Raw genomic sequence first — 13,794 nt, 5'->3', positions numbered from 1 at the left:
AGAAGCAAGCACCCAAACAACAGCATTTTAATTTTCAAGTTGAAAACAGCTCACAGTGTATATGTGTTCACAGGCCTAATTTTGTATCACAGATAAGTTCTTTTTCCCTTGAAGTACAATTACAGTTTTATGTGATATAATTAAGTGTAGCAGAATTTTACAGAGTTCTAGAAAGAATACGGCATTCCAAATTTGAGACTACTAGGAGAAAAGCTCTGCAACTCAGTTTATCCTTGGAGTACAAGCTACTACCTAGCCCAACTGTCACTGTCTCTCTGTATGATTTCAGAGTCAATCCATGGCTCCAACAGTCAGGAAGAAGAAATGTATCAAAAATAGACACTGAGTCAGAAATCTGATTTATTGTGAGGACCAATACAGAGTTTCCCATTTTGTTAAAAGAGAGGCAATTTTCCATTCTACTCTGTGTCTGGGTTTCAACAAATACTTGGAGTCACAGTGGAAAAAAATCAGACCCTCTGGTGATGGTATCATTTCGCATCAAAATTTAGGTATGGAAGAAACCTGGAAATATCTATTGGAACTACACCATTTTATGATACAAAACTGAGGCTCAAAGAGATTAAGTACCTCTCCCGACACTGATAGTACTCCCTCTGACTAAAGGAGTTTCTGTGAACCCAGAAACAAATATCCTAAAAACACTGGCCTTGCCCTCATGTTTGAACTGTCTGCTTCGGAAATCATCATCAAATATGTGTTGGCCTTCCCACCAAAGAAGAGTATTACATATCCAAAAAGATATGAGGAGAGGCTTGTATATTAGTTGTAAATCTAGAATTTACAGGTAAAATATCGAATAACACAAGATACAAACACAACTTAAAAGATCTGGAGATGAGCAGTCTAACATGCTGGCCAAGCAATGAGAGCCGCCTTGTGTTAAATATCAGGTGTCAGCCACTCTGATACAAACTTTACACGCATTATTTTTGATGTTTTCCGTAAATGGGCATCTATCAATTCCATTCTGTAGGTGAGGAAGGTGAAAATCAGGGAAGGTAAGTGATCCTCACCAAAGCAAGAGGAAGACTTACTGGTGGCATCTGGGTCTCTCCGAGCTCAAGATCACCACCACACCCACGCCTCCTGCCCCTCCACCCCATTTCCACCCTGATTCCTTCATTCTTTAAGTCTAGTTCCACTCCTCTGCACTTCATGGTCCACCCAGCTCATTCTTCCCAGAAAAAAAGGTCTGACATCAAGAAGATGCTTTGTAACAACCAGCAACCACAAAAAACTGCCCCAAGCATCAATTCACCCAGTAAATTCACCCAATACAATCCAATGAATTGCCCTAAAAATGTTTCACTAACAGGATTATTCAATAAAGGCTTGTTGTGCTTATGTAAGCAGAGAATGGAAGAAACACTATGATGTTGTAGCATAAAAGCTGGAGTGAAGGAAAAAATACTTAAAGGCTACAACAAAATGAGGATTTTATCTGACATAAGGAGTCTCATTTTAAAAAGAAAATAAAACAATTCTAAAAGCTAAGGAGGGAGACAGGAAAACAATCTATTGGTGCTGAATTTTCACTCAAACTAGGCACCCCACAGACTCAGAATGTATGTAAATGTCCATGAAACTTTTTGAAATCATACTTTCATTATGACGAAAATCTAAGTTATTTAACAAAGGGATCTGCTAATTCATATGGATGACCATTATACAGCTGATAGCCTACTGCCATTTAATTTCAGTACTTGCTTTTGTGCTTACAACTGGAATTAGAGACTAGTATTATTTTAATGTCTTTGATATCAAGCCTTAATGGACAAAGTTTTCTATAAGTCCAAGGGAAAAAAAAAAAAAAAAAGGAAGAGGGGATATGAAATACTGTCACACAGCCAATAACAGCACATGCTAGACTCAAAGGTACCAGACCTCAACAGGTTGTAAACAGCAAGACTGTCACAGCCACACAATACTGCATGGCTACCAATAATTTAAATCTTATTGATTTGGTAGTTTTATTTATAGTTAGTTAGCAAATCTGATTTTGTTTTATAGGTCCTAATGAAACTAAAATCGTTCTGCATTGAAAAGGAATCTAAATGACATAACTAAAATGGGTGCTTTTTGTAAGGGCCATGACACCAGCTAATTTCCCCTATTACTTACATAATAAATATGGACATAAAATGTGATTAAAAAATCATCTGTGTATGACTTTTGTTTTTAAAAAATTCTGACAAATCAAAATAAGGCTCTAGCAGTGGTTCCCAAAATGTGTCTCTATGTAGCTTAAGAACAAAGTTTTGAGGATTCTCCTTCATTATTAGATTATGAGCTTATTATTTTTGTGAAACTAAATTTTCCCTTTATTTTCTTAAAAGGTGGTAGTAGATGGTTATTTTTTTTCATGTAATGACTTGAAAAAATCTAAAATTTGCCAATCTTATGTCAATTGCCTAGATTTTTAAATAGCATATGAAATTTTAAAATTGTATATGAAACCATAATCTCTAGGTACCACACTGGCCTACCTGTTATGAAATTTTACACACACACACACACACACACACAGGAATTTCTATCCGGTACCACAGGGAAAAATCATTTTGAACATGAACTTGCATTCAAGAAGTTCTTGTTTCTACCCAGAGATACTTCACAGTTTTCTATTTGTCTCTCTCTCTCTGGTCTGGGGCTAAGAGCGCACAGGTAGTTAAGCTACAACTACAACGTGAAGACAGAAGAGATGACTTATCATGCCCAAGTGCACAGAAGTAGACATTTTGCCGAACATCCTAGGATAAACCACAGCCTAATAAGGTTAATAATGATGATGACAAATGGTACATAAAGAACATAACTATGGAAAACTAATGGTAGCAATAAACTCTTTGATATTCCTCTCATTGAGAAATGAAGTTTAACCACCTACCCCTGAAACGACAGTTGCCTTAGGGATTGGCTGGACCAAAAAGACTGTGGCAGAAGTGATATTCTGGGACTTTGGAACCTTAGAGCTCCAGCCTGGAACACTGGAACCTTCTATCTCACAGTCCTGAGCTGCTACACAAACTGGACTACTGTTAAGATACTGTACTGTGAGGAAGCCAAACCTTGGCATGAGAGAGGCCATGTCAAGAAGAGAATGAAATGCCTAGCCAGCCCCACACTGTTCGAGCCTCTAGTTCTTGATCTTCCCAGCAGAGACTCCACACCTAGGGGAGCAGTGACAAGCCATCCGGCCCACGCCACGTCCAAATTCCTAAGCCACACAAGGATGAGATGATAATAACAAGCTGTTGCTTTAAGCAACAGATACCCAGAATAAAACTAACCCCCTTTCATAAATACTAATAAAGACTTTAAAGCAAAAATGAAATGTCTTAGGCAGACTAGCTGGAAACTAGAATGGCATCAGACACAAAGAAGATTCCAATGCATAAAGATAAATGTAAATCCATTCATGCAATTATCCAGAAAATATGTATAATACCAAGATATACCCTGTAAACAGGGATATACACAAGCTCTTGAGAGGGTTTAAACGGGGAAAAAAAAGAAAAGACCTGCCTTCAAGGAACTTCAACACACTATGTATCACGGTGTCTTCTTGCATACTTTCTGATGTTTTTCACAAAAATAACACAATCAACGATTCAGAGCAAATCAAAATGCAGATCAATCTCATAAAGTGACCTAGGGTTTGAGTTCTTCTATGAGAAGGAAGTCAAGATTGAATCAAAATCCAACAAAAGGTCATTTGTAGTTTGTAGTAAGGAAACATGCCTCATGTAGCATACTCTAGGTTCTCATTTTAGGCTAGAAATTCAAGGCATGCGTAACTAATCCTTTTTAATTTTTCTTCATAAAGTATCAGGTTAAAGAACCTTTTAAAGATTAAATTACAAATAGGCCGAGTAGACCTTGGCTACTTTACTATAGTCAAGGTTTGGGGACCCAGAATGAGCAAAAGCAAGTAAGGTCAGAAGTGAGCTGCTGTTTTAACAAGATTTATTTCTGTCTAGGTGTGCGGCTACTGTTTAAACAAACACACTTATTATTCCAGTGACTAAAATAATTTTAACTGCTTCTTTTATTAAAGCATAGACAGTTTAACCTTTCATAATATTATTCTCAGGATTCTAAAATTATTCACACTTTTTCTATTTGTAGTATTTCTCTATTCAAATTTCACAGGGAGCCGAAATGAATGCAAATAGAGAAAATTCTTCTCCCAGGTATTTTTAAATGCAGGAAAATGTTTGATCTCACACTGTAAAAGAAGAAAATGGTAAATAAGTGTGTACATGGCCTCTTGGACAAAAGACCATGTGTAGTACGTCTTAAAACTCATCAGCACCGAGCACAAGGCCTCCGTACAAAGTACTTGGCAAATGTGTGCTGACTGATAACACATTTATTTCTCACTTATTTTTTAAGTGGGGCCAATAAAAATAAGCACTGCTATTTTCTGTCTTAGTAAGTACTTGAGGCAAAGAAAAAAAAATAACGCTTTCATGCAGTGGTCACACAGAAACACGTATCTTTCCATTTTTTTCTTCCTAAGGTATGGTAGTGGGTATATTAACAAATTCTACATGTCAAAATAGTAAAGGGAAGTAACAGTAAAACAGTAACCTAAATTATAAATGGCCTTGCATTTATCTTTTCTCTCATAATTCTGATTTTAGCACATTACATGGTAATTTGTCAGAATTCCTTTTTTAAAACATGACACAGAAGAATAAAAATTCTCATGGCTAAAGGGTAATCATTAATATTTTATCCAAAGTATACTATAAAAGTCAAAACAGAGTACTGAACAAGAATATAATTAGGACCTTCAAAACGATACTACTAATATTCCATTATAAAAGTAACAGTATCTGAGAGGAAAGAGCAGGAATCACTTTTTTAACAGGTCACTCTCCCCTCTTCTGGGCTTCCCTTGTGGCTCAGCTGGTAAAGAATCCGCCTGCAACGTGGGAGAAATGGGCCCGGGTTCAATCCCTGGGTTGAAGATCCCCTGAAGAAGGGAAAGGCTACCCACTCCAGTATTCTGGCCTGGAGAATTTCATGTTCTACAGTCCATGGGGGTCACAAAGAGTTGGATAGGATGGAGCGACTTTCACTTTCTTCCCTCTTCTAGACGGGCCTGAATGTCAGCATAGTCTGGGTGAGGCAGAAGACCTGACCAGCTTCCAGGGGGCCCCTAATGAAGGTCAAGGCCAATCACTAACCAGCCCAAGGCCTCAATTTCCTCAATGATGAGAAAAGACTGGCATGATTATCTCCAAAGTAGATTTTTAACAAAGTCTACCAACGTCAGATAAAAAGCCATTCATCTGAACAGGGTTTTAAGACATTCCCAACTTCCACTTGCTTCATTAAGGCACAATTATTTTCTGAATCTGACAGATAATCTACAGATTGACTCCTTTTCTGTTATTTTGTCTTTACAACAATTCTGGGAGGTAGACTGAGTAAGTATGACAGAATGCCAGTAAGTCAGAACGGAGGAAAAATCTCAGCAAATAAGACTAGAAATCAGATCTACTGATTCCTGACTCAGTGCTCAAATTTCCAGAAAAGCCCCTTTAAAGTCCACAAGAACTACCAACTAAACTATATGCCAGTATTAAAAAGGAAGAAAATATGGCGTTACTTCTAAATGGCTAGACTGCTTCTTTAAATCACAATGTCACGTGTCTTAAATTCCCTTAAGATAACAATTTTAGGCCGTTATGTTTCAGAATTAATTTTCAAGATTCCTGGAATAAGAAAATTCCAGTAGCTTAAACACATAATAAAAGTATTACCATATATTAAAGTTTCCTAAACTGACGTATGAAGAAAAGTGAAAGCCTGTTAGGAAAGTTGTGTCGGACTCTTTGCAACCCCATGGACTGCAGTCTGCCAGGCTCCTCTGTCCATGGGATTCTCCAGACAAGAATACTGGAGTGGGCTGCCATTTCCTTTTCCAGGGGATCTTCCTGACCCAGTGATCATACCCAGATCTCCTGCTTGGTGGGCATATTCTGTACCACTGAGCCACAAGGGAAGCCTAACTGATGTAAATTCCTTGACAAAAAGGAGCCCAGGGACTTCCCTAGTGGTCCAGTGGCTAAGAATCTGCCTTGAGGTGCAGGGGAGATGGGTTCAGTCCCTGGTTGGGGAACTAAGATCCTACATGCACGCATGCCACAACTAAGACAACTAAGACCCAGCACAGCCAGATTAAATAAATAAATATTAAAAAGGGGGGGGGCATGGTAAAACCAGTGTTGGAATACAGTATTTGTAAACTGAACAATACACATAAGCTTTTTAGTTTAATGTGGCATTTTCCAGTTGTTGATCAATACACATTTTTGGAATTAAAAAAAAATTAATTGACATTCTAGTGCACTTTGGCTCCAATGAACCCCTCTTGGAAAATACTTCTAATATTTTTTAAAAATATATTCATCTGCTAAATAAAACACACAGTTTGTCCTTACTTTGTGAGGATATATATTTTCATATTTTCTGGAAAAAAAAATGAAGTATCTTACAACTTGTACTTTTAATATGACTGTTTATTTTTTCCTAAAAAGTTGCTCACCTAATATTGTATTTAGAACCAACAGCAACTCAGGATAGAGAACTATGGCAAATCTTCTCATAATCTTAAAATATACTCTCAGTGACACAAATGACCTCATAGTAACAGGTTTCTTCCACTTGTCACACTAAATCAAATACCCAGAACTGATGCTTAAAGATTCTGAGAGAGGATCCCAATTCAGATTGAGAGTGTATTAACGAACACACGTAACTGGGAGAAAATGTTCATCAGAGAAATAACATTTGAATCAGTCTTAAACTACTATAGGGATCTGTGTCCAAAACGGGGAGGAAACATTTACAGGTAAAGATAAAACAAATTACCTTATCACTGATAAGCCCCAGTTAACAGCAGCATGGAAGTAACCGTAAGTGTGATTCTTTGCCCTATTTATAAAATATGGAGTTGATCAAAAAGTTTCTTTGGGTTTTTTTATAACATTGAATAGAAAAATCTGAACGAACTTTTTGCCCATCCCAATAGTAAACTCTGAGACAAAGGCTAATTAGATAATCCAAATTTATCTTGTGCTCATGATTTTGTAAAACTTGATGAATTTAAGTCCCAAAGGAATTAGCCAGTTCTAACCCTTCCTCCAGACAACTCTGAGTTCCCTAATACAAAATTAACCAAACACACTTCCTTTGTACTTTCAACTAATAACGTTTAGCACGTCCAAAAATACTTTCAAATGCTTTTGAAAATGTAAGGCAGCTTAGAAACTTGAGCTGTTTTTAGTTATGGTATTTTAAAAGTGGTATAACTTACCACTCCAAGCAAAGAGGTATGACTTGTCATTGGTAATAGCGGTACGGAACACTGAAAAGAGCTATATTGAGAAAACAAGAGACTGGGGTCCTAGTCTCGAACCTCACCCTTCCTCTCATGTATACAAAACTTAATGCTCATGCAACACAAAAATCAGATTTTGACTTAAAAATGAACAAAATAGCAGGATAAGTTATGTATTTGTCTTTAAAGGTAGATTTAAAAAAATGTTTTTAGAAACAGAATCAGTCTGCGATGTTGTCTAGAACATTTTAGATATTTCAGTTCTTTCTAATCCTTAAATGTTTACACACGTTTCCCCATCCCCACCACCTTATATCTATTTTACATTTTAGGAAGTCATTCTGTTAACCAGGTCATAAACAGCTTTCAGATAGAGAGTAAATTTCAAAAGCTACTTCCTTGTCCATAAATGCATGAACAAGTCATATTTTAAAATAAAGCATAGAATATCACAAAAAGACTCACAAGAAGGTATCACAGTATAGTATGTTCACAAACCTATAGTTACCCTATTTTCAGTTACACAGTAAAAAAAAAGCATTCCTTTGTGCAAATGAAGAGAGACTTCAAGTGCTCGATTAAGGAGTACTACACATCTAAAATCACTTGAGAAATAATAACAAACAACATTTTTCTGAAGGTCACATCAAAAAGATGAAAGCACCCAAACTCCATGGCATCAAAAGCCACAGTCAGAGAAATAACTGAAGAAACCTGTGCTCTGCAGATTGGTAGACTGGAACCAAAACCTAGACACACGTTCATCTCAAGTAAAAACACTGGCAAGTGAGGGTCTTGAAATGCTCTTCGAATATGGAAGCCAGTGGCATTTACTTCCTAAATGTAAAATATAATTTGTAAAAAGTAAGTCTAGTGGAAATGACCAGCATTTAAGCAGTGTGAAACTATTCTTCATCATTTGTTTGGCTTCTTTTTTTAGACTGTATTGCATAAATTTTAACTGTATTGCTATAGGTGGGAAGAAGACCACTGTCTCCCTGGCTACCTTCTAACTTTGAGGGTGTAGCCATCTCCCAAGGATGTGGGTCTCCTCGGGTAGATGACAGAGGTGCAGCTTTGGTCTGTAATCAGTGTTCTCCAGAGGACATTTCCTTCAAGCCCTTTTATCTGAAAGCAGCACAGAACTGATAAACCCTGTGAAACCCTGAGGACTGATGCTACTCACTCATAGACACTGGAGCCACTTTTCATTCATTTCAAAGCCCTCAGTCTCCAACAAGTTCAGTACAATAGTGGTGGGTAGAGAAGTTGTGCAGAGTTAATGAAGACAACGCACCGTGTCTCACAGATCACTTCTTGATCATGCATCTTTTATGGGTAAACTAGAGCGTAGCCCCGTGGGCTGCGACTAGAGAGCATTGGGACAGCGACAAACGCCAAACGCTGCCAACAACAGCAAACAAACAGAGCTGTCCTTAAAAAAAGAAAACGGGGAAGACATTTACTGCTGGCTAAAGGACAGATGATCCAGCTGTTGATAATACAAAGGTCCTTCCATCTGGGACATCTTTCCTCTTATATTTTGGCCATTTCTCTGGGCATTCAACACCTCGAAGGAAAAGAAAGGGTTGAGAAAATGAGGTAAAATTCCACTCTGTGAATTTCATCCCCAGTAAAAAGCACTTAAAAAACAAAACAAATATTAATAGAATAACCTCTTAGAGACCGAAAAGAAAATACACTAAAACCCTTAAAGTGGGTGTGTGAGGATGGCGCCATTTCTGGGTAAATTCTTTACAGTCCACACCTTCTGAATGAAACCATACTGAAACCAGAACAGTGAGAGGAAAGTCGAAAAAGTAAGTTAAACCTAATGATTTCACATATTTTCACTACCTTGAGTTTATTTTCTAGAAGACAAAGGGGAAGTTGCCTATCCAGCTTGACAGTGTCAACAAACACAAAAATATGTCATAATTATTCCCTTCCTCATTGTCTATGTAAAGGAATAAAGGAAATGAAAGCCATGAGTTCACACTCACAAACCAAAACCACAAGAAAAACAATCTAAAACCAGACCATAGGAGGCAAGAGAAAGGCAAAGGTTCTCTAGCCCAGAAGTTTGATTTTGCAACACTAATAGGGTAAAGCCACATTCCTGCCACAAGCCTCGTGCTCTCAAAACAGGCCACACAGCTGGCGGTCATGAAAGCTTTCCAGACCGGAACTAAGATAGTAAGAAAACTCAGTGGGTCTCGGGGCTGAACTGCATCCTAAACTGATTCTGATGAAAGCACTGCCCTGCTGAGGTGTAATCGGTGACAGTCAGAAACTTGATTCAATAGATGATTGTAACTTTCACCAAAAAATCCTGAAGAAACACTGCTTTGAATGAGGACACCTTTAGTTCATAATGATCTGTCCAAAGTATTGAAAACACACTTTCTAGAGAGCGTCACCCATGTGATGCACACCACAAGGAGAATGCTTCCGAAAGCATCCAGAGGTAAACTGTGTCTGCGTGAATATTAAGAGTCCCACTTCCTCTGGAAGTCAAAGCACCATGAGGCTGAAAAGAAAGACTGATTCGATTTGGAGCCTGAACTTAGTTTACAAGGGCCCATGGGGTTGTTTAACGAGCTGTTTTAAAGGGACCACGTTTTCACCAAGCCCAGGGAGAGTTCCCTATGAAACTACTGTGACCGACTCCAAGAAGCAAGACCCTCCTGCACAAATCTCGAACGCTTCAACTCAACCGCCAGAGAACACTCTCAAGCAGCACTCTGGTTCTGTTTTCAAAACCCTCAAGAAATTACTCATCCAAATGAGATTTAAGGAGATACCTAAAGAGCTGGCTGTGCTACATCCATTTTCTTCCTCCCAGAGGAAGTCGTCTTACTAAGACATTCTTCACCAAACAGGAAGTAAAAATAGCATTCTTTCCTATGAGGCTTGACATTTTCTATTGTTGTATCAGGAACTTGATTTTTAAAGCTAGAATGTATTTTATAAATTTAATTCTTAGACAATGTTTTCCTCTAAGTTTAAAAAATTAAAGGTTTGAAAAGTGCATAAAATGAGCAAGTGACTAAATCTATTCACAAACTGCCAGTAAACTATTTTATCACATCACCTAAATATAATCCTCACTGGATAAGGGAATGACAAACCACTCCAGTATTCTTGCTGTGAGAACCTCATGAACAGTATGAAAAGGCAAAAAGATATGACACCGGAAGATGAGCCTCCCAGGTCGGAAGGTGTCCAACATGCTGCCACGGAAGAACAGAGGGCAATAAATAGCTCCAGAAAGAATGGACTCAACATTCAAAAAACTAAGATCATGGCATCCGGTCCCATCATTTCAAACCAAATAGAAGGGGAAAAATTGGAAGCAGTGACAGATTTTATTTTCTTGGGCTCCAAAATCACTGTGGGCAGACTACAGCCATGAAATTCTGTCAAATACACACTAAAAGAAGATCTTCAAAAAATAAAAATAAAAAGATGCTTGCTCCTTGGAAGGAAAGCTATGCCAAACCTAGACAGTGTATTAAAAAGCAAAGACATCACTTTGCCAACAAGGATCCATACAGTCAAAGCTATGGTTTTTCCAGTAGTCATGTATGGATGTGAGAGCTGGACCATAAAGAAGGCTGCATACTAAATCATCCGACTCTGTACAACCCTATGGATTGCAGCCTGCCAAGTGCCTCTGTCCATGGGATTCTGCAGGCAAGACTACCAGAGTGGGTTGCCATGCCTTCCTCCAGGAGATCTTCCTGACCCAGGTGTTGAACCCGCGTCTTTTACATCTCCTGCATTGGCAGGCAGGTTCTTTACCCCATGCCACTTGGGAAACCCAAAGAAGGCTGAGCACTGAAGAACTGATGCTTCCAAACTGTGGTGCTGGAGAGTCCCTTGAACTGCAAGGAGATCCAACCAGTCCAGCCTAAAGGAAATCAACCCTGAATCATCACTGAAAGGACTGATCCTGAAGCTCCAATACTTTGGCCACCTGATGTGAAGAGCCGACTCACTGGAAAAGACTCCGATGCTGGGAAAGACTGAAGGAAAAGAGAGCAGCAGAGGATGAGGTGGTTACTGATTGATGGCATTACTGATCCAATTGACATGGGTCTGAGCAAACTCCAGGATACAGTAAAGGACGGGGAAGGGTGGCGTGCTGCAGTAAATGCGGTCACAGGGAGTCGGACATGACTTAGCGAACGAACAGCCACAACAAAATATAATCCTAAGAAAATTATCACATTGCTCATTAAATCTAGGTACACTGATACCCGTTCAGTTCTTACTGAGATCTGCTTCTTTCAACAAAGCCATTATGCCTCTAGGTCTTAGTCAAGACTATGAATATGAGTTGATTCCAATTATAAAGATTCACTGATATTAAGGCAAACGATAGTGAACATAAAATAAATGGCATAGACAAATGTTACAAGCTTCCTTTTCACTTAGAAAGCAGGATTCATTCCAAGTACAAAAAAAACTGGATTTCAATAAGCATGATATCAACTGTGCTAAGCCAATACAGTATTGTAAAGTAAAATAAAGTAAAAATAAAATTAAAAAACAAAAAACAAAAAAACTGGATTTCAATAAGCATGATATCAACTGTGCTAAGCCACTTCTTCCCGATCCAGGGATCCAACCAGCGTCTCTTATATCTCCTGCATTGGCAAGAGTTCTTTACCACTAGAACCACCTGGGAAGGCTGTGACATCAATTATTATATGATAATAAGCAATACTGTAAGAGCAATATGAGTATTTACTAGTACTATTCAAAATGTTTATAGTTATAGGCAGTTTTGAATTTAAGTAGTTTTTCCTCTAGTATCTTCTTCACCAAGAGGTATTAAAACATTGTAAATGCATGTAAGGCTTGGAAACCAAAGTGTTGTAATTCAAATATTGATTTTTACCATAAGTATGATTCTGAATATGTTAACCTCTCTCTTAGTTTCTTCATCTGCAAAATGGGAAAAATAAAGACCAGCAGCAGTCCCCAATCTTTTTGGCGCCACGGACCAGTTTCACGGAAGATGACTTTTCCATGGATGGGGGGTGGGGTAAGGGGGTGGTGTTTGATGGGGTATGATCTGGGGATGATTCAAGCACATTACAGTTACTGTGCGCTTTATTTCTATTATTATTACATCAGCTCCACCGCAGATCATCAGACGTTAGACCCCAGAGGTTGAGGACCCCTGATGTAGATCATGTTGAGTTTCTAAGAGTATAAATAAGAAAACATCTGTAAAGCACATACGGAAGGGTTTGGCGAATAGCAGGCACCTAATACAATAATTACTATAATTATTATTGAAGTTGCAGAAATTGATCAACTAATTTCTAGTAACAGCCGCAAAAGTGAAATGTTCATGACCATCAGAAATATTTCCAAGAATTTGTTTTAAAGATGTTTTTAGACTTGAACTTCTAGGTGCCACAAAGTCCAGCTGGCATCTGTCATTAGTCTGCGTGGTAAGACTTTTCTATTAGGTACTTTCTTGATGTTAGTGAGAAAGAAGCAGGCCTTCCATCTCTACTTGAAACATTAGGACTGCCAACTACTGAGTCAGATTTAACTAATTCATAAACTACTCAGACCATGACCATGCTAAACACTTTGGGAGGCTGTGCTGAAATTCTTCAGCAGCTAGTCAGCGAGTATGGTGTGTAAGATCGTGTAGTGGAAACTTGGCACACACATCAATGATCAACATAATTCCTGCCCTCAAAGAGTTTACCATCTAAAAGAAATTAAAAAAAGAGTAGTTAAAGAAAAATGCAAGAGAGTATATTAATTCTTGGTATAAGAGTAGGCTAAAGATGGTTATGGAGAATGATTGGTGGACAACCGATGTTAATTAGAAAAGTTTGAGTCAGTCAGCTTTTATCAGCTTTAAAAACAAGAGAGAAAATAATGGATGACTAATAGATGAAAGGCAGCTATAAATATAAATTACAATTTGGACACTGAATGTAGCCAACAGTACGAAAGCACATCAAAGTAGGATACAACATCAGTAATTACCACAGTGAAAAGCAAAATCATCTGGAGAAGGAAAAGAATAAAAATCAGCAAACTGAGAGAGTTACTCTCAGGGCTGGTAATAGCCTGCTGCTGTTGCTGCTGCTGCTAAGGCACCGCAGTCGTGTCCAACTCTGTGCGACCCCATAGATGGCAGCCCACCAGGCTCCCCTATCCCTGGGATTCTCCAGGCAAGAACACTGGAGTGGGCTGCCATTTCTTTCTCCAAGGCATGAAAGTGAAAAGTGAAAGTGAAGTCGCTCAGTCATGTCCGACTCTGTGCGACCCCATGGACTGCAGCCTACCAGGCTCCTCTGTCCATGGCATTTTCCAGGGAAGAGTACTGGAGTGGGGTGCCATTGCTTTCTCCGGGTAATAGCCTAAACTGGAAATTTAAT

At 38.5% G+C, this 13,794-nt stretch overlaps 1 protein-coding gene across 8 annotated transcripts in view; it reads right to left on the bottom strand.

Annotated features, from left to right (window-relative positions):
- Positions 1 to 13,794, bottom strand: part of NCOA2 (nuclear receptor coactivator 2) — a 283,938-nt gene that overhangs the window by 191,332 nt on the left and 78,812 nt on the right. The gene's annotated exons all lie outside the window — the stretch shown is intronic.

This window comes from Capra hircus, chromosome 14, assembly GCF_001704415.2.
Source record: "Capra hircus breed San Clemente chromosome 14, ASM170441v1, whole genome shotgun sequence".
Lineage (NCBI taxonomy): Eukaryota > Metazoa > Chordata > Mammalia > Artiodactyla > Bovidae > Capra > Capra hircus.
This window is presented reverse-complemented; position numbering and strand designations above follow the sequence as displayed.